Source organism: Rattus norvegicus, chromosome 4, assembly GCF_021556685.1.
Source record: "Rattus norvegicus strain SHRSP/BbbUtx chromosome 4, alternate assembly SHRSP_T2T, whole genome shotgun sequence".
In the NCBI taxonomy this organism is placed as follows: domain Eukaryota; kingdom Metazoa; phylum Chordata; class Mammalia; order Rodentia; family Muridae; genus Rattus; species Rattus norvegicus.
The window spans coordinates 126,277,933-126,300,735 of NC_141537.1; the positions used below are offsets into that span (position 1 = coordinate 126,277,933).

Here is a 22,803-nt window from a genome sequence, read left to right on the forward strand (position 1 = left end):
ATAGGTGGCGACACCAACAATGGCAGTGGTAAAAACCTATTGTTTGCTATTGTTGATGATGATGGTAAGTTCTTACCTGGGTAGCCCAGGTTGCACTTAAGCTTGTGGCAATCATACGTTCTCTGCCCCCTAAACACTGACGTTACAGGTCTGGGCCACCATATCCTACTGAATGCGTAATTACAATGCCCTGTGCTACATTTCATATTTTAGCTCAGACAGTACTTCCCTCAAAGGCATAAGGACCTGACTTCAAGCTCCAAAGCACATGTGAAAAATCCAGACATGGTAGTGTGGTTATACTATTAGTGTTGGGGAGTCAGAGATGGGTGGGTCCCTGTTGGTTACAGGCCTGTCAACCTAGTCTGGGGAGCTCAAGTCCAGTAAAAGTCCTTGTGTCATTAAAAAAAACAAAACAAAACAATCCCAAAACTGAATGGTGTCTAAGGAACAACACTGGAGGTTGTCCTCTGGCTTCCACACAGGCAGACAGGCATGCATGTGTACGCACCCTTCACCACACACATCTATGAACTACAGAAGCTTCTGTAACTAGATCTTACTTTTTACATCTGAGGATACTGAGACTCCAAGGGGATGAGAAAGGGGCCTGACTGGTAATGTATGTACTCCATCTGTGACTAGAGGGATTCATGACAGAGTGTGAATGTGATCCAGGTCTCCTGACTTGAATCACTGTGGTGAACTGAAAAATTATCTTTCAAAGATCTGTCTATGTCTTAATCCCTAGAACCTGTAAACATCACCTTATTTGGGAAAACGTCTTTGGAGATAATTAAAGGACTTAGGATGAAGACATGGCTGCGAATTATCCAAATGGGTCCTAAGTGTCATTATCACAAGCACTTTACATGAGGAAGGCAGACGGAAGTCTGTCATGTGACAGAGAAGTCAGTGTGCATATTGAAGCAGCTATAGGAGTGGTATGAGGGCAAGCCAAGGACTGCCTGAAGTTTTGGAGATAAGAAAGTCCCTCCCAAAGCCTCTGAAAGGATGTACACCCCTGCTAGCACCTTGACTTTCAAAGTCCTACCCCCCAAAACCATGAGAGAATACATATCTGTGATTTTTTCCTGATTGACCAAGTTGTGGTACTCTGGTAGAACAGGCAGGCAGGCATGCATGTGTATGCACCCTTCACCACACACATCTATGAACTACAGAAGCTTCCGTAATTAGATCTTATTTTTTACATCTGAGGATACTGAGACTCCAAGGGGATGAGAAAGGAGCCTGACTAGTAATGTATGTACTCGATCTGTGACCAGAGGGATTCATGGCGGAGTGTGAATGTGATCCAGGTCTCCTGACTTGAATCACTGTGGTGGACTGAAAAATTATCTTTCAAAGATCTGTCATATTCTAGGAAAACCAAATACTCCTCACTAATTACACCTCACCCAGTATCATCTAAAAACACCCAGGAATCCCAGAGGTTAGAAGAGCCACACAAAGCTGGTGGACTCTCAAGGCCTCTCTTCTTCCTTGAAAATGGGATATAATAATGTCTATGTCTTCAGTGTTGAGTGACTGAGGACTGCCTTGTGAGGAACCATGAGCCCTGTACTGCAGTAGACCATGGTATGCATGCCACTAGGTGGAATGACCCCCATTGGCCCTCATAATACCCAAGAGGAACAATTGCCTTTGAGGTCCAGGACCTGGGGTTGGAGCTCATTAATGGAGCATGGGATTAGCATAAGCAAAGCCCTAGGTTTAATCCACAGCAATCAAAAGAAAAGGATTAAGAGTTACCATCTGTCAAGTTTGACTGCACAGCAGTTACATCGCAAGAGTCTGATTGGATGATGTCCACAGACCCTTCAAATCTCACATTTGTTTCCTTTAAAATTGGTTTATTATATTTATTTTATATGTATGTTTTGCTTGAATGTGCATTTGTGCACCATGAGTGTGTTTGGTGCTCATGGAGGTCAGAAAAGGGCTTTGGATCCCTGGTAGTAGAGCTACAGATGGTTGGGGTGTGGGCGCTGGGACTCAAAGCTGGTCTTCAGCAAGTGCTCTTCACTGCTGAGCCAACTCCCCCGCCCTTCACATCTCTTATAGATGTGAAATAGTGATTTCCACTATTTTAGACATTGCCAATTTTACAGCATTGTGAAGGGGACCCCTCCTTCTCAAACCACAGCTCTAAACAAGTAAAGCCTCTGGGCCATTCCCAACCCAGTAACATGAGGAGCAGTATAAACCAGTAAAGCAAGCCAGAGGATTTCCAGAGATGCTGCTGCCTTACTTTCCTCTTTCTCAGGAAGAGTATACACACTAGTATCTGCTGGCTCTGATGTTTTTCAGTTCTCAGTCCTGCAATCCTTTGCCAAGCACCCCAACAGTGATACTGGGTGAGAGGTGGGAGCAAACTCGGGTCAGTGCATACAGGAAGTCTGCAGGCCCATGCATACAGTTCAACCTTTGTTCTTGGGGAAAGCCTTTGTTTAACAGACTCAAACATAAATATATGTTTACTGCAATCTAAGTTCCCTAAGCACTTGTGGGGAGGTTGTAGTTGATGTTAAAAACTTCGGGATTCTGAGTAAGTAAATTCCCTAAACAGCTGCAGCTGATGGAACTTCCTAGACAAGAAAGCTCAAAAGCCGAGGCTTCAAAGAGAGCCATTAGCCAGAGTGCACTTTTTCAAAGGTGATGAAACATACACCCACTGCAAGGACACCTTCCTCCAGGGGTTACAGACCCCCATCCAAGGTGATGATCGCTGACCTCATTTTGCAGTTAAAAAAAAATTGAATCTCAGCAACGTTAAGTATAGAAACTTAGCAGGGTCAAGAGACACATTAATTTTTCCGTACCTCAGGAAGTGGAGAGAAGACAGGAGAAAGGGAAAGGAGTAAATGATAAAATGTTTAATTAGCTAACAATTTTCTTGCAGTTGCTACGTCAGGCACCAGGCAAGGGAACAGTCAAAATCTAGTCAGGGAGTTACTAGAAGGTAGCAAGTACTGTCAGTGGTCATGGAACACATAAGACATGGCCACTGGATTTAAAGGACTAGTGTTTCAGACCCTGAGAAGTGCCTTGGAGAATACTTAATAAGAGAAAGAGGACAAGAAACAGGTGAGCTATGAGAGGTGTGAATGAACTAACAGCAAGAAAGAGGCTCTTCTGACAAAGTGGAATTTGAGGTCTCGGGGGAGGAGCTGCGAGCTGGGCAACACTATGAGATCTTTCCAAGCCCAGAACAGCCAGTATGGGAAGAAAGTGAGTGCTCCCAAGCCCATGTGGCTGGAGTCTAGGAGCTAGTGGCTTGAAAGAGAGATGTCCTCTAGGAGACAAGCACCTGATCGTGATGGAGTCTCAGAATGAGAGCCACCTGATCATGACAGAGTCTCAGAATAAGAGTCAGGGAAAAGGGTTTGGATTTTTGTCCTTGCAATGGGGAGCTGACTGAGGTGTCAACAGGGGAGTGTTATGATCTGAGTCAAACCTTGACACTAGTTAGGTTGAAGGAATGTAGTAAGTAGTCAAGGTGAGCTATTATGGCTAAGTGGCTGAAGGCTGGACATACAGATAAATACTGCTTCCTGGCCCTGTAGCTACTATGATCAAATGTGGAGGTAGTGAGCAGTGTCCATTGGGACACATATCTTTTCTCTCCTAATGGGATCTACATGCAGCAAATGTATGGCTCATATGTGCAGCTTTTGATATATTTTGACAAATGCCCAAATCCAAGCAACTCAGACCTTGTATGGCTAAGACACAATATATTCTCAGCACACTAGGAAGGTGCTTCAAGCTCCTTTCTATCCAGTTTCTGCCCTCTTCTTCTCACCCAGTCTGCCCAAGTTTGGAGTGTATCATTGGATAAGAAGTTTTCAGCTGAGGCACTAGGACAGCTGGAGGTGCCATAGGCTGATATAATGAGGCCCTGGAGATAGAAGTAGGTCCAGGATCATAGTGCACTAAGTTTGAGAAGCCTAGTGAATACTTAATTAAGACCATCAAAAAAACAGACAAGAAGGCACACAGTCAGTCTTCTAAATTCTTGAGTTCCATATCTATAGGTTTAACAAAGAAACAGATTCAGAAGACTTTTTTTTCAGTCATTACAAAATAGGTAGGTAGAATAGGTACATCCCTAATTTCCATTATTATCTAATCAGGACAGCATTATAGACATTTATTTAGTATTTATACCACTTTTGATGTTTTAGATCATGAAGTGATGAGCTAAAGCATCCCCTACACAGTTCTCAACCTGTGGGTCACAACTCCTTTGTGGGGGGTCACATATCAGACATCCTGCCTATTGGATCTTCATACTATAGTTTGTAACAGTAGCAAAATTACAGTTATGAAATATTAATGAATAAAATCTTATGGCTGGGTGTCTCCCCAACACGAGGAACTGTATTAAAGGGTTGCAGCATCAGGAAGGTTGAGAGCCACTCCTCTATGTGGAAGCATGTAGGTTTTATGCAAACACAGCACTTAAGGGATTGAACACTCTCCAATTCTGGCATCCACAGGAGTACCAGAGAGAGTCCCCTGCTGATATCAAGAGACCATGGCACAAATCTGGAGGACATATGAACCTGTTGGGTATTACTGTATGAGAACATGAAGCCACAGAGGAAATGACACCAGTGAAGGGGCCTTAGAAGTGGAAGAGTCACCTCTTTTCAGAAAGAAAAGGGCAGGGCAGTCCAACTCCTGAAGAAGGCAAGAGAAGGGTACACTGGATTAAAAGAAGGTAAAGCAAATGTGGGCACTGACATCTACAGAGAAGCAGGGGGGAGTGACGGATTTGCACAGATGCTGCTCTCAGGCAGAGGCCCATCTCTCCGTTCCTCAACTCATTTTAGTCTCTCCAAAGTCACTCACTATTATTTCCCTTTACAGACATGGACACTGAGGTTTAACAATGGCCTGTCAAAAATGCCACCTAGCTTGGTAGGTAGCTTCCTCTTCAGTGAGCTCTGCAGCACACCGGAAGATGAGACTGCAAATGGCACCAGGGCCACCCTAGCCTACAACATGCAAAGCCAAGGTTAAAGAGATTCTGATCCTCCAAGGCTTCTCAGGTTTCTGCTGTTGTTATAAACAGTGAGGCCTCAAGAGAGACACAGGGGAGAGCACGTGTGTCAAGAATCTACGAAGCCTTCTGTTTACGTTGTAGAAGCAATTCATCAAGCAGATGTCCTCTAGATCACAGGAAGGGGACCACGGCCACAAGACAGCACAGACACCCCCTAAAACTGTGTTGGAACGTACACTCTGTCACTCCTACCTCCAGGACAGAGGGTGATGTGGGCTTTTGATTTCACAGATATGAAAGCAAAGCTCTTGAGGGTTTTTCATGTTTGAAAATCTTACAGTGATGAAGCCCTCTGTATGTCTGCAAGATTCTCCCCAGAATAGAAGAGCATACAGAGAGAGAGGAAGAACAAAGCCTACATTGGGACCCCATCATGTAAGGAAGTCAAGTTGGAGGGCTCTGCATGGCTGGGTGGATAAGAGACCTTCAAGCAGTTGTTCTGGCCTGATGGGAGAGGAGGTGACATTTGTGGAAAGGCCTGTAGAAGAACAGAGAATGCTAAGATTTCTAAAGTTTGGAAGACTGAAAGATACACACACGGCCAGCCACTCTATCTTGAACTGTCTCCATTCAGTACTTGAAGACTCCAAGACAAGGTAGCTATGCATTGAAATAGTACCAGCTTACCTCTGTGTGGTCTCCCTAATTTCCATGTCTCACAGCAGACTGTGAGGTATGGGTCCCCTGAAGACTGCTGTGTACAGAATGTGGTCATCTTAGAGAGGACGCCTCAGCAAAGGAGGGGTGGGTATTAGGTACTATTTGAGAATTCACAAGCTGAGGCTATACTTGTGAGTCCAGACAGTCATAGGGTCACATGCTTTGGGAGGCAATTTAGTAGACTGGTAACCTAGGGAAGTGATTGGATCTCCCTGAGGAATGAGATCTTCATAGCATGGACCTCTTGGAGTTCTTGTTCTTGTGATGGCTTTTAAATGATAATGAACAATGTGTTTGTGAAGATTCAGTTTAAGGCTCTAACCCTGGATGTATCTTAAAAAGCAGACTTCCAGGCCATACCATAGATGCGTAGGGGCAGAGAATTCAGAGGACATCTTCACACACAGACAGCGTGCTAAGGCATTTGGTTTGTGCTTGGCAACTACACAGCTACCATCCTGTGCATTACCACTATCTTTTAAAGCAGGCCAGGAGGAGGTCTCTTTTCCAAGACTGGATTTCCCAGTGTTCAAGATTAGGATTTATCTGAAATCCAGCACAACAGATGTTTGCTCATGCCTGGAAGCTTGAACGTGGCCTCAGTTCTTAATGGATAAATAAAGCAGTAGAGATAGGAGGAACCAGAGTTCAAGGTTACTTTGTGTATACATCATAACACCCCAAAATGTAAAATAAAAAAAAAGGAGACTAAGGACAATAACTCAGGAAAATGTGGCGTAATCTTATACCAAGACTGCTACAGATTAAGTGTCTTAAAAAAGTAAAGCGGGTGGACTGGAGAGATGGCTTAGCAGGTCAGAGCACTGGCTGCTCTTCCAGAGGTCCTGAGTTCGATTCCCAGCAATCACATGGTGGCTCACAACCATCTGTAATGGGATCTGATGCCGTCTTTCTATCATGCAGGCACCCATGCAAATAGAGTACTCATATGCATAAATACATATTTCTTAAAAAGTAAAGGAAATAAGCATTCAGGTTTATAATGAGCAGTGTCTTGTTTACTCCTTATAGATGGACTAGCAATCCAGGCTGGGAAGGTGCTCTGTCAACAGGATGGGCTGCTGAGAGGCACATTGATTTCCACACACAGATCTTACTGCTTAAGGTCAAATGCAAAGTGCTTCTCCAAGGCCTTCAGGCTCAACTCACAGAATCATTCATGACTTTTGCCTGACACTGATGTATCTGTCCCTTCTGCTGCCCCTACGCCGTTCAAGATGGAGGTCTTCCTTGCTTGTCCCAAGGCAGGATATAAAATGGCAGTTCTCAACCCTCCTAATGCCGTGATCCTTTAATACAGCTCCTCATGTTGTGGTGACCCCAACCATAAAATTATTTAATTGCTACTTCATAACTGTAATTTTTCTATTGTTAGGGATCATAACGTAAATTTCTGATGACCCCTTAGGGGCTACAACCCACAGGTTGAGAACAGCTGTTATAAAAGCTACTCCAAAATCTTGCATCTTAACCAAATATTAAATATCTTAGAAAAATCTATCTACATTTTAAAACAGGAAAATATATCAAAGAAACCCTTTAGAACATTACATTGAAATATGAGCTTCCATAAAGTATCATCATATTTAACTAGGATTGCCAGTCTGTGATTTAGAAGCAAAAAACACGGTTCCCTCTGCTTCTGCCCACCGACATAAGAATACCACGCTGTGTTTATGATCTCCCGGTGTGTCCCATTTTATGACAGAGCTAGGAAGGGCTTAATGTGCCTGGGTATTTTTCAAGAATGATTAAGAAAACTATCTTGGGGAATACAGAAACTCTAAGACTTGCTTTTCCAAATTAAAAAGCACAGATCTCTAAACATACAACCACACGGCCTTGAGCTGTGCTTCTCGGGTGTGCCCGTGGGTCTTTGAATTGCCAGTTCTTTTCATGGTTGATGCTCTTCTGGGTAAACCCAACACAGAAGCACTTTGCTGCTTTGCAAATAGCTCTACAAGACTGTAAATGCCACACCAAGTTGCTGAGCACTGGGTCAAGTCTTTGCACTGCTCTCATTCCTGAAGATTCCTGTGTACCCCCGTGGAGAGCAAACACTGTGTAAAGGAAATATGGCTAAAGGAAGCCAAGAGTCCTTCCTACTAAAGATGGTGAGAGGAGGCCAGTGGGAAACAGACTAGGAACTATGGTTTTAGAAGTAGATTCTTACAAAGCCATACAAGACAGCAAGGTGTGGAGTCCTATCACTTGACAGGCTGGGGTGAGGGATCTTGAGTTCAAAGTCAGCTTGAGCCAATAGGGGAGGTTCTGGATCGGGGAGGACTCAGGAAGAAAATGTGAGAGGTATTTCAGTTTCTTAAATGAAGTGCAATTCTAAAAATTAACAATAAATAAAATACAATAAAATAAAAGGCTTATTGATGGAGAAGCTAAAAAGACTAACTTAAAGAGATCAAGGAAGAAATATTTGTATTACATGCAAAGCTGCATACCATCTGAGGCTGACTCAGGAAAATGCTCAGATCTCTTGGCAATTTCCTGCAGACAGGATGTCCATCATCTCCAGATACACACACATTCCTCCCCCACATACCACACACCACATATACACACACAACACACACATATCACATACACATACACAAACACACACAGAGACACACATACCACATACACACAAACCACATATACACACACTACACACACATATCACATACAGACAATACACACACACCACATACACACACACAGACACACACACCACATACACAAACACACACAAACCACACACCACATACATATACAAACACCATACACATACACACACACACACATACACACACACACACACACACACACACAGCCTACATCAAATGATTTACACTCTTAAAATCTATGTGCCTTCAGAACAAGATTTTTTTTTTCTCTTGAAAAGCAGCCATGATTTGTTATTCTAACAAAGTGTTCTTTCCTTCAAACAGAAATAAGTCACTCAGGAAGGCTGTCCTGATTTCTGCTCTGCATTTCTTGAAACTTTTGTCCAGTTAACAGTTTCTCCTGGCAGGCCCTCAGAAATCCACTGAGAGCTGGGCCGTCCCCAACTAAGAACACAAGCTTGTTTTTATATCCCAGAATCTCCTTCTAGGCCCCATAGGAAGATGGTTTGTGGTGGGATGAGCAGAATTAGCTACATGTAAATTTTTCACTGCTCAGGTCATTGACACCTTTATCTGAATTGCATAGTGGCTGGGACGATTTGCCAATTGATAATTTGAAAGAAGAAAGGCGCAAATCCTCCCCAAGTGGATTTTTTTTCTGCCTCTAAGGACTGGGCCAGGGTCTGTCTCTCTAATTACTCAACTAGCTGCCCAGACAAACGCATGTGTGTGCAAAGAGCAGGGAACCCAAAGTATATAAATGATTCACACCACCTAAACAATTTCAAACACAAGCCAGCCTACCCAAAGAAGGCTGCGGAAGCCAAAAATAATTTAATATGGGAGGAAATGGAGTTTGGCAATCCACGCATCAGACGTTACTCCAACTTTGGAAGGCACGTCTTCCAGCTGTTTCCTCTTTAAAAAATAAAAATACATAAATAAACTCCGACCCTTTGCATTATCTTCGAACATATTGCTCAGGTACAAACAAGAGAACAGATCCGGGGTGGGGAGCTGCCTGAATGTATCTTTTAAATCTAACCTACCCAGAGAACCACCATCTCTCACCATTAATTTGGCTTTAAATTTTCAGAGTGAAGTTGCCCAAGCCCCAGAGGCTGGAAGCACCACAGGCTTCATTATTCTCTGACTTGGAGTCAGCTAACAGGGCGTGTGAGAGGCTCTGGGCAAACAGGACGGAGCTCCCCACTCCTGCCAGCTGTCTCCAAAACACATACACTCGAGCACACACACACACACACACACACACACACACACACACCACAGACACACACAGAGACACACACAGATACACACACACAGACACTGAGACACACACACACACACCACACACACAGAGACACACACACACACTCCACACACACACACCACACAGACACACACAGAGACACACATACACAGATACACACACACACACACTCCACACACATACACATACACACACCACACACACATACACACACACAGAGACACACACACAGATACACACACACTCCACACACACACACAGACACACACACAGATACACACAGACAGATACACACACATACACACACACAGATATACACACACACACCACACACACAGACATACACACAGATACACACACACACAGATACACACACACTCCACACACACACACAGAGACACACACACAGAGACACACACTCCACACACACACACATACACACACACACCACACAGAGACACACACACAGATACACACACACAGACACTGACACACAGACACACACAGACACACACACACCCCTTACAGACAGCTAGGAAGGGGAGGGGGGCTCCTCCTACCTGGATTCAGAGAGAAAACCCGTACAAACCTACAGTTGACTAATGCTATACAGCCACAACAAGGAACCATGAAAAGAATTTTTCAGGTCCTAGCAACACTTTCACTTTTAGGGGCTGTAAGCTCAAGGCATAAATGTATGTGAAAAGGGTGACTTAAAATACGCCTGGCTGTTTAACAGAGCAAATAGTAAGTCATTAGCAGTACATACACTTGAAATATTTAAAAGAAAGGAATTATGAGCAAATAAAATACTATTTAAAAATCAAATACCAAGAATAACTCCCCTCCCCCAACACACACCAAGTCCTAAACGCAGTAATGTTAACCCCTTATGGGGCTCTTATGAGTCCCAATGTTGGTTAATGAAGTGGCTATAGGAATGCTGGTGGAGGCGCAGTGGTCCCCAGGGTCCCCTGGACAGAGCACACCACTCAGCTTTTGGATGGAGAACACTTCTCTCCTCTCCCCTCTACTCCTTTTTCAAGTCACTTTCCTATTGCCAGGTTCCTTCTTGTCCAGGGAGGACCCTGGGGCTGGAGCCTCTGCTCCTTTATTCCCCTGTGCTGGGGAAGATTCACTTACCAGGCAGTTTCACTTGGTCCGCTTGCTGGTCACCCTTCGTCTCCACCCCTGGGAAACAGCAGATAGGCAGAAGAACCACTGGGGACCAGCGAAGGGAGCAGAGGCTAAGGGTCCCCACGGGGTGTTGGCCGCCAAGGGTGCAGAGCCTGAGAGGGCCCTGCAGGGACTGCTGACGAGAGTGAGGACATTCCCGGGGCAGCAGCTGCTCCGGGAGCAGCCCTGGATCCTGAAAATTTCCAGCTCCTGCGAGAGAAGGTCTCCAGACAGCTTGTGGGCAGCTTAAAGGGACTCTGCCCCACCTCCTACAGACGCTCATTGGTGAAACTTCCCAGCCGCGGGCCAATCGTAAGCCTGTTCCCAAATTGAGATTTAAATCGAAGGGAACTACTGCTTTAAAATTAGAAAGAACCTATGAGTACCCAGACACCTTAGTGAAGCAGGACAGAGGCATCAAGGGCCCAGTGTGCTTAGGAGCAGTTGGTAGCAGCATAGGCCAGCTGGCAGGCAGAGCAAATGAGAAAGAGGAAAGAGGGCAGACAAACTGGACCAAGTTCTCCATTTCTCTGGACTACTCCAATGTACGTGCCTTCCTCTGGGGAAGCAGTGTGATCCCAGTCTCTGCTCAGTCTGCTTTCTGGTCCTCTATACAATTTCACTTTTCTCATGGCTTTGCGCCAGTATAGAAGTTTTCTATCCATCGACCAGACGTCTCACTCCTTCTCTGTAAACTCAGCTTCCGAGCAGCATTTGTTGATTGAATAAGGAACAACAGTAGAGCACGTCTGCAGTTGGCTCTGAATTAAGGAGCTGTAGTCACAAAACCGGGATCCACATCTTACTCCAGTCTCCCTTAGGTAACTTGGGCACGGTTTCCCCTCAGCCACGCGCAGTCACGTTCTGTACTTTGGAAAGTGTAAAGTAGTTCACAAGGATGGCGGACACCAGTGGGTGCATAGAGAGATGACTCAAACCGCAAGAGCTGACCTGGCTACAGGGCTTAGAGAATCTGGGGGAGGAGACTAGGTCTGCTTCCTAGAAAATGGACACTTGTAAGATAAAAGGAAATACAGGTCAATTGCTGGCAGGACAGCTGTGCTAGGCCATGGGATGAACAATGAAAGAGGAGGTCCTTGACCATGAGGAACTCACAGTAGAATAGAATGATGCAGAATGGAATGGAAAAACAGACAAATAAGGAATCGCATTTAAAGATGCTCAAGGCAAGGCACAGGGATAGGTGGACTTGCTATAAAACGAAAGCAACTGAAAACAATTATTCCGCAATAGGGAGCTTGGTACATACATTATGCTGTTTCCATATAATGGGATACTATATAGCTATGAGAAAAAAGTAGAGCTGAAAACAACAATGTTAAGTGAACTGTGTTATCTATATCTATGTACATATACACATATTTCAGAGAGTGAAATGTATACTTAGCATAAACAAACTTTCAAGTTTTAGGCATGTAGGTAGATGCATATTATATATGCACAAAATGATCCTGGAAATATGCTTAAGAAAATGGCAAAGTCTCTAACAAAGTGTTTCAAAGGCTGAGCACATTACAGATGGAAGGAAGATTAATATTTTAGTACACATTCCTGTGTTAAATGCCGCAGATGACAGCCGGAAGAATCCAAATTTCCAAATATCGAGATGTTACAGGTATGCCCAGGCTTTTGACATTTCGATGGAACACTGTCACTTACACAAGTCATGCTCAAGACCCCTCGCCATCACATTACAAAGAGAGCCCTCCATGCTCGAATTCTCATCTCTTGGTTGTTTGTTTATGACTTTGGGTTGGGACCAGTCATAGTTTTCCTGGACCATGTGGGTCAGGCACTCCAGTCAATTAGATAACAAAACTTCTTTTAAGTTCTAAGCTAATTTAAAATAAGAACAGGGAAGCACTCGTGAGGTGAAATAACCTTGAAGAAGCATATGAGAAACATCCCAACATGGGCTTCGGGTGTGAGGTAGATGGAGAGTGACTGTCTGCTGGGATGAGGTTTGTCTTGGCTCTTTGGGAGCCATGAAGATCAATGCCATCAACTTTACAGCCTCTAGAACTGATTAGGAGACTAGAAGACCATCTTCTGGGCATATCTGTGAAGGGCTCTCTTGACCATTTTAGAGTTTGTCCTTGTCTGTGAGGGAGCTGCTTGGTTAGGTTAACAGTGGTAAGAAGACAGGTGGGTCTCTCTCTGGGTGTAAGTCCTGGAATGCTTTAAGAAGAGAAAGCAGGCTGAACATCAGTGTTCACTAGTCCCTGCTTTCTGACTGCAGAAGTGATGTGACTGGCTCCTGGCCCCAGGTCCTCCCCATCATCATGGACTGGATCCTCAAACTATAAAGCCAAAACAAACCCTTTCCCCTGAGGTTGCTTTTTTCAGAGTACCTTATCACGGAAACAGACAACCAAACTAAGACAGGCCTGGATTTTACTGACCATGCAGGAGATTGACAAGGTCTTCTAGGAAGGCTCGCTAAGGTTCCACATGCAATAATCATAAGGATGAGAAGACTATTAGCTAGGATTGTGAAATCCCAGTCTCCAGGAGAAATTTTACTCCAAAATTAGGAGCCTGAGGCTCAGGGCATTTAGGAATTTGGAGTGTGAAAACTGAAAAGGCAGAATTAGGGATTTTTGAAGGAAAACTAACACCACGTCTAGTTTTGTTCATGAAATGCCAAGAAAACCCCATATAAGCAATTGTTTTAAAGTGCCTTTAAGGATTTAATTCTCAAATCCTGGCTATGTGCAGATAAGGGACACATTAGTTCCTGCTGGAAAACCCCACAGCATCCAAGGAACCCACAAAGCCGCATGTCAGCTCAGAGTATCAGAGACTCAAGAATCAGAGGCCGTAAAACAACGTGAAAAGGATGTAGGAAACTGGGGCAAGGCAAGCACTGGAGACATCACGGCTCCGAGGATTTTTTTTCCAGGCATTTATAAAACTCACAAATCATCACAATTCAAGGAGCAGGATGTACCTCAAACAAGATAAATAAACAAAGAAAACATCCGTGTGTGTTAATCATTCTTATATCTACAGTACATTTAAGAAAAGAAGTGGGGGAAAATGAAAATGTTTTCTAAGGAAGTGTCAGAGGTGAGGGCAGGAGGCTCAGCGGTTGGGAAACAGGCAATGGCTGCTCTTCCACATGTGGAATTGGAAGACACTTCCTTGCTCTTTCATGGGCAAACATAATGAGCACCAAGTGACAGCAGGTTCTTAAACCTGTGCTTCATATAAGGTGTCCAGATACCAGGACACAGTGCACAGATATTCTAGGGAAGATGAATATATTCAGCCACTAAATAAAAACAGCAAACAGATACAGAGAACAGAGGGCCACGAAACCAGAGCTCCCTACCATTGGAAATAAAAGATATGCAGAGAAAGGTCATCTTGCAAGCCTCGCAAGAAAAGGCAGCTTAGTGAAGACTCCTTAAAAAAAAATGCCAAGCTGGTACCTTTAGGGAACACTTCAATTGTTAGGCCTGGCTTGGGACCCCAACATGGGCATTTATTATCTTCTGGGTTTTGTTGAGTCACATGACTTCTGAGCCCCACTTACCTGAAAATGGAATCCACAGCACTACTCCTGGGGTTGTTTGAAATTTAGGAGAATATATACAAAGCACTGAGCAGAGCATCTAGCCTGTACGCCTTTTTATTAAATGGACTCTTAATATTATTATTGCAGAAACCCCACTGACTGGGTAGGAAAGACAATGTTTTCTGTGTGCAAAGATGTATGTATTTTCTCTAACAGCTCAAGAGGACAGAGGCTTAAGCCTATTTTCACAAAACTACTCAGAGAAGTGGAAAATGCTTACTGAATAGCAATCTTCTAGAAGCGAGGTGATTGTGGCACTAACCCTCAGAGTCCTTCCCAAAAAAGGAAGCATAAACTAACCTTCAAAGGGACAAGGTCTGCATACATTTGATTTCAAGGAAGTGGTTTTCTGCTCTGTCTAAAACTGAGAACACAATGTCATTAAATCTAATTTTCAACTACTGATCACAGCGGCAGCATTCAGGATCTGGACAGGAAAGGATTCAATGCATCCTTCACAGCATTGCCCTGGGAAGTTCTTGAATGGCAAAGGGTAGAAAGGAAACTCAAGTGCAGGCAACAGTACCATGTTGCTTGTCAGTAAGAACATAAAACTCTTAGGCCAGTCTGCAGGACCGTGTGCCTGCTCTTCGGAAGATGCACCGAAGGGTGAAGTCTTACGGAGAGATGAAAGATGGGCAGGGACCTGGTCTTCCAGTCATTCTTTCATGCAGCATCTAATGGATGTGCACACAGTGTTACAAAGAGGAACGATTTGTAGGAGAGGCTAGGTAAAAGCAAACATGAACAAAGCATGGTGCCTGCCCTCAGAGAGCATGACATACTGAAATCTGACATTGTCACTTTAATTTACCCACAGCCTCCTACACTTTCTGTACCATTCAATGGCTCTCCAACTTCTGTAAACCATTCCAACTATATTTTAGGACTTAAACAATACTTGTTTCAAAATGATAATCAGATTTCATCTCTTAGGTAACAATGCCGATCAGCAATGGCTTCCTGGAGTGCTGACTTAACAAGAAGTTGGAGGATATAGTCTGGTAGAAAGGTATGCTATGATTGATTAGTAATGTCTGTCATGTTACTGGATAAGGAGTTACACAGCCCCTCTAAAAACTCCCAAATAATCTAGGCATCTCACCCCTCAGATGAGAAAACTGAACTGATCTTTCTTCTTGTAACATTTTCAATTTGACAACACTAGCAGAGGCAATCAAGAGCCTTCATATCAAATATGTGATATATACATCACATATACATATATATGGAGAGAGCGAGCTTGAGATTTTCTGATGGATTCTTAAGACATGAATTCAACTCCTTCACAAGTCTATATTCTGTGACAGACTAAAAGTAAAACTACCAATTCTGACCCCCTCCAGGAGTACATAATATATCTCCAGTTCACACACACACACACACACACACACACACATACACACACACTATATTAATAATCTGAGGATGTTTGAGGATTTAAAGTACATGAAGGAGGAGGAATTAAGTGACTATATTTCAGAAACACAAAACGAATACATAAAACATCAAATGACATGGTATTTAAGAAAGGACAAAAGTTTTCATCCTGTTATTCCATTTAACGCTATAGATATTATCAGCCAAACAAGGAAAAGAAAAGCTATTATATACAGACACTTTATATCCTCAGGGCTCTGTAACACTATCTAGAGAGATAGGGCCTGTCCCTGTTAAGCCATTCCACTCTCAGTCAACACTCACAACCATCACCCACCCAGCCACAAAGAAGCCAGGTTCACTGCTGCAAGGGACACAGTGATACAAATGGCAACTGATAAGCCTGAGCCCCCCCACCCCCCGGACTGATTCATATACAAAGGACAAATTGTAGCGTTTGATTAATATGCCAGCTCTTTTGTCATGCCAACTGCAAAATGAACTTTATGGAAAACTAACTCCTTGAGAAACAGGTCTAATTAATTCGGTTACAAAAATGCCAATGGAATGTGGGGTGGGGTGAGGTGGGGGTGGGGGAGTGGAGAGAGTTGGGGAGCAAAGGCATATATAGAGGAAGGCAATGGTGAAGGGGAACAGAGAGGGAATGGATTAAAAGGAATAAGAGAATGTAGAAAGGAGGCTTTTGGAAACTATGACGTTCAACTCGACACTTCGAAAGCTATGTTCTGGCTTTAGATGACATGAGCGGGTCATGTTTATATTGTAATAGGATCCACTGCTGCTGATGGTGATGTAGACAAATTAAAAGATGACTTGAGGGGCCAACGAGATGATTCAGGAGCTACAGCCACACTTTCCTGACAACCTGATTTTGATGCCCAGAATTGTCTATAAGTGGTCTCCTGACTTCAACATGTACCTATGTCAAACATGCCACAGCTTATGTGCATATGCACATATAAACACAAGTACATGCACACCGAAATGTTTTTTCAGACAGTCTATGGCAAACAACTCTTCAGTCCCTATGTTGGTTAAGACTAGAGCCACCCTAACCATTTGTGTAATGCTGAAAAGATTTCTACAAAATGTGACTTTACTATATATCATGTTCATGATACATTTATGTTATTATCTACCTTAAATCATTCGCAATAAATGGTGACATAACTAGACATTAGACTGCTTACTACAGTAACTCAGAGGCAACTAAAAGGAGAATGCCAAGCACATCATGCAAAGCTAAAGCAGATGGACTCAGAAGGCTACCTTCCAGATGTTTCTATCGTGTGTATGGTATGCCCAGAAAGGGCAGAAACACTGCACCAACCAGAAAGCAGATCAGACATTCCCAAGAGCTGAGCAACAAAGGTGATATTAAGTAACATGAAAAATTTGGGGGGAAGAGATAGAACTGATTTATACGTTGATTGCAGGGACAGTTACATTTGTCAAAGCTAATGAAGTAGTGAGTCTGTGAGTAAATTTCGCTGCATGAAAAATAAATAAATTGACAGCTTCCCCCCAAACACAGGAGGGTAATTTCCATCTATCATTTCAGTTTTCATTTTTTCTGTATTGAGCACTTTTCCATTATTTCATTCATTTTTACAAAGACCATTAAAAAAACCCGCAAAAATGTAAACAAATGTTTATGTAAACAACATTGTTAATTAGGAACCATGACAAAGGCTATGAAGGTGCTCCCTCTGCACTCAAAGAGAGATGAAATTCTAGCCTCCAGTGAAGTTTACTTTTTGAGATAACTACAAGATTTAAAAGTCCAAAAAAATGTTCCCTGAGCCTTGTATAATGATGTCAGTTAATGAATGGACTGGTACTGTAACCCCTGCCTCTCCCACCTCACAGCGTGGGAAATCGTGCTGCATAGTGAGACTTCTTGAGGGGAAGACATGGCGCTCAACTGCATTCCTTGTACTTCACACAGCAGGCCCTTCACAAACAGCATCCGTAAGATGAACAGAAACTTTCTAGAGTGCGCGCACTTCATCCTCTAGGCCGACAGTTCCTCAGACAGTTCCTCAGATGCTCACTCAGTTCCTCCCACAACAGCTGGGTCCTTCATTTAGCTCTTCCGTGCTGGGAGCTGGCAGCCATCCCTCTCTCAAATACACATCCTAGAGTGCAACTTCATCCCTTCCCTACCCAGTTCTGTTCACAACCCGAGTCTTGCCATCGTCAACTACTGCTTATGGGACAGAGGATCAGAACTTCTGGCCAACCAAGTCGCTGCTAGTTGGGATGCAATTATGCTAGAAAGCGTCCAGGCATTTCAAAGAAACATATATAGATCCATAAGGCTAAAGTAACATGGCCCTGGAGACTTGCTTTGGCATAGTTAGGAAGGAGGAGAATGGTAAGGAGAGAGAACATGGTTATACAACAGAACAGGGTCAGAGATGTAGCAAACAGAGTTCTGATAACTCTTTATCATGGAATTAAAAACTATTAATAACAGGTCACATTTTAAAAATCACCATTTCTACGAGGGAGCTTTTTCCTTTATGCTTTTTTCTAGGACTAAGTCTAGAATCCGTGGTCCTGAATTTACTAACCTGTCTGTGTGCAGCAATTAACTTGTCAATTAATATGACTCGGGTGATTATAATACTAAGGGTCATGTCTCAAATATTTACGTCAAAGGAAAAAGTGATTGTGCGCAACCCTGGTAGCCTGTACTTTGTAAGTTATGGAGGGACAGTGTCGTTGGGCAGCATGAAAATTATTAGGCCGCAAAAAGGCCATCTTCATTCCTCTGTGATTTATCTCCTTAGCAAATTGAGCCAGGGAGACCAGCAGGAGGGCCACAAGCTGCCCAGCAGAAGACCAGAGACGACTTGGGAAGCAGAATTTACATATAGAGAATATTTTCATATTCTCTCTCTCTCTCTCTCTCTCTCTCTCTCTCTCTCTCTCTGTGTGTGTGTGTGTGTGTGTGTGTGTGTTTCTGAAGAATTATGACTCAGACTAATTGATTCTTTTGAATAAAGTGGTGGCTGCCTCTCAGCTATGACAGGGTCCAGGTCTATGTCCACAGCAGAGCACACTAAAGATCACAGCACTCTCCAGCAGACCTTGGCACAAACCCTGAACATTTCCCAGTGCATGGTTTTCTGGAAGGAAGCCCTGACTGATCCAATAGCCTGAAAAGAAAATCTTTTTGTTTCCCATACAACTCAAAGGGCTGAGTCATCTTTCTTCACTGTGCTTACAGACAAATGCCTTTGGATAAAAACTAATTTTTTTAAATGCAGAAAATGAAAAAGAATAAAGAAGGCAGTGAGGAAGTAAAAGAGGAAACAGGAAGGAAGGAAGGGAAGAGGGAGGGGAGGGAGAAAAAGAAGTACAGATTCAAGTCTCTTCTGCCTATCATTTTCAGAAATCATCCCCTCTTCAGGGCTGTTCTGCCTGCATTCTTGGAAGTTCTGAATGCTAAATGCCATTCGTGCACATGGCAGCTCCCTCTAATGACACCCTCAAAGCAGAGATGAGAGACACCAGTCCGTTTTCTCTGTTGGTAGACTCCCAGGTCTATTCTTTCTCAAGTCTGTCTGGAGCCCCTTCTCTCCTTAACACCTCTACTTTGCAAAGTCAACTGCATTTTCCCTCCTAAAATACAGCTCTTCCCCTCACCCTCTAGTTCTGCCTGCCTGCTTGCCTGTCTATCTATCTATTTTTTTTTTTAAAGACAGGATTTCTTTTTGTAGCCCTGGACGTCCTAGAACTTGTTCTATAGACCAGGCTGACCTCTAACTCACTGATCCACCTGTCTCGGCCTCTCAAGTGCTGGGATTAAAGATGTGCACTACTCCAGAGCCTCTCTTATCCTCTCTGCCAGGCACTGTTCTAGGTGTGGGTCTTTTCTATAAACTAAATATATGGGTTCTTTGCCATACTGACCTCAGTTTCCACAGAGGTACAGAAAAATGGAGTGGCTGAGGAGGAGAAGAGGATGGAGAGAACATGGCTGACCTCTGAGCTTGTTTCGAACCTAGATCAGTGCCCTAAGTTTCATTATCATATGAACAAATGATCTGCTGGATATGCCCACCCTCAAATCTTACAGACCCAATTTTAATCTTCCCACTCAAAACTGGTATACCATCATCTTCCCTTAAGTTTCCTTCCTCCGTGGAGTAATTTACCCAGATGCCCCGGGCAGACAGACACCAGACACTACTTTCAATTCCTCTTACTCAGAATGGCTTCACAACGACCTGAATACTCTATTTCTCCATTCCTGATCTTGTGTCCTGTTCCAAGAATTTGGTACCAGCCAGTCTAACAGAATTCCCTCAGAAGTCTTGCCTCTTTTCTCTTCAGCCAACCCCAATCCATCTGCAGACTGTGGCTGTAATGACCACATTACATGACCCACACAAAACTTTTTCTGGCTCCCAAATGTCCCCAGTTCCTAATACTCATGTTTGTGTTAAGCTGCCCTTTGTGCAGGTCTTCTGGGTCTTTTCTCTTCTTACTGTGGCTATTTGAAACACAAAGCAGTCCCCTAAGTAATGCCTACAACACTCCAACTCTCACCTGGGCTGCCTAGAGAGTCTCCCTTCACTGTAGAAAATCCATTGAGCTCTATCTACGGAAGAACATAATTGCCAGCACTCTGCCTGGCACTCAGGCGGTATCCAATAAATATCTCTTGCATAAATGAATGTCAATTTACAAAGGCAATGAAAATATCTAATGAATGGAATCTATGGAACCAAATCAAATTATGAAACTGGTCAATTTCTTCTTTGAAGTCTCTGACTCCTGGTTCCATGCCTTTAGTGAGCTGAGGCTTTGAAGGAAGAGCTTCTATGCCTGAGGCAGATCGTTTTTCTCTAAGCCTCAGTTTCCTCACTGATAAAAGGAAAGTGATGAGTTCTGCTTCATGGTGCTATTACGACGTGAAACTAAGGAAGGGATTGTAAGAGCCAGCAGAGTAAAATATGCAAAAGTTGTCACAGCCGCTCTGCAAATGGTGACTCTGCAAGTTAGGGTGGGAAATGCCGAGAATGAGTGCCATTCTACAGAGGGCATGCAGCTCAGGGAGAAAATGGGGGAGCTAAAGCAATGTGAACCTCTCTATATCCAATATCCTCCTTTCCGGTGAAGATCTAGCACTACGGACTTGCCATTCCGTTTTTATTCTGAGTTCATTTAGCTTTAAGATCACAGTCTTTTTTTAATGCACGCTGCATTTTAACAAGTAGGTCAAAGCCATTTTATACTTGCAATATGATTACCATAGTAATCGCTGTATTTTATAGCCTGCAAAATGCTCCCAGGGAGACCAACAGGGACAGCTACAGTTTGTAACAAAAATAATAATTTCAGCTCTGCAGAATAAGCTCCTCTTAAAAACTCTCCTGTTGCAAGTATTAATTTTTGAGGCTCCCACAATATTTGGAAACAGCAACACTAATGACTAACCGAAGGCATACTCAAGAGCAGTTAATTTCAGGGGCTTTATGTTTAGAGCCATGATAACAATAATACTGACAATAACAATAGTGGCTAATGCTTATACAGTGTTTGAAGGAGAAGGTCTGCAAAATGCTTTGTGCAGGTCCCCTTCTTGCACTTAAGTTCCTCAGTGGTCCCTTCTCAGGGTGACTGCATTTGTCTCTATGACTTGCTCTGACCAATAGGTGTTGGCAAATGTTCCAGCAACAGAGGCTTGTAAGGACATTCTGAATTTGAGCATTGTTGTCTTGGTACTGAGGCTAATGTTGTGGCTATAGCCACATGTTTGACCTGTCATCCCATAACACAAATGAGCAAAGTCACCCTCGACTATCAATCTCCAGCCAAAGCAGCCTAGGACGGTTTAATCAAAATCATCAACTAAATTTTGGGGTGTTTTGTTATGCAGTGTCAGCTAACTGATCCAGTATTTACATTGTGTTTGATATCCTTTAAAGAATTTTTTATAAACTAACCTATTGATTCTTGTATAATATTTCTTTGGGAATAACGTTATCATTTAGCACAAAAAATGGGAGAATTCAAATACACAGAGATCTGATAATTTTTGCCCAAAGTCATATGGCTACAATGTAACAGAACCAGACTTTGAGCCCAGGAAGTCCTAGTTCTAGAGTACTGATTTTAAACCAGACCACACTGGCTCTCTGCGGCATTTACTTTGTCTCAGGAACATTTATTTTGAGGAGTAAGGAGATTGCTTGTCATGCAAGTATAAAAAGTTTAGGTGGAATCCCTGAAACATATATAAAGTTGGGCAAAGGAGTGCATGTGTCTAAGCTCAATGCTCCTGTGGCCAGATGGGATGTACGACAAGAGTATCCCTGTAACCTCATTGGTCAGCTAGTCTGTCACACATAGTGGTAGAGAACAATGGGATCTTGCCTCAAACAAAGCAGGAAGTAAGGAACCGATACTCAGGGCTGCCCTATTACTTCTACATCCTCCCCACAGCACATTCATGCCTGCATACCTCTACACCCTTCATATTCCATAAAATTATGAAAACATTATGTAATATAAACAATTGTTCCAATTATCGAGACCACAAAATATTATTTCCCAAAAGAAATCTCAAAAAAAAAATACTACCCCAAAAGCACATCAAAACATTCCCAATCATCCATACACCAAATTCCACTGGAAGATTCTATTATATCACTTTTAGAATGAGCTTTGCAAATATAAGATGAAAAATAATCTCCAACTGTATTCCATTAAGTTAAAAAGTTTATGAAATTCCTTGAGCTATCATATACTTCATTTTAATTAACTCACAAAAGCAACACAAGCTTTTAAAATTCCATGTACATTGTATGCAAAATAGAAACCCTGCTCTCCTCCCGTCACCTTTACTTCATGACTGTAACGAACTATCAATAATCTAACGTGCGTCACCTTATGTTTGCCCTTTAATTATGCACACGCTGCTAAAGGTCTATCCAAATGC

The 22,803-nt window shown here is 43.1% G+C and overlaps 1 protein-coding gene across 4 annotated transcripts in view; it reads right to left on the reverse strand.

The window, feature by feature from the left end:
- Positions 1 to 22,803, reverse strand: part of Prickle2 (prickle planar cell polarity protein 2) — a 345,167-nt gene that overhangs the window by 163,686 nt on the left and 158,678 nt on the right. The window contains 1 exon segment of one of the 4 annotated variants that reach the window (NM_001415880.2): positions 10,814 to 11,069. The gene's annotated coding sequence lies outside the window, so the exon portion shown is untranslated. 4 annotated transcript variants of the gene reach the window in all.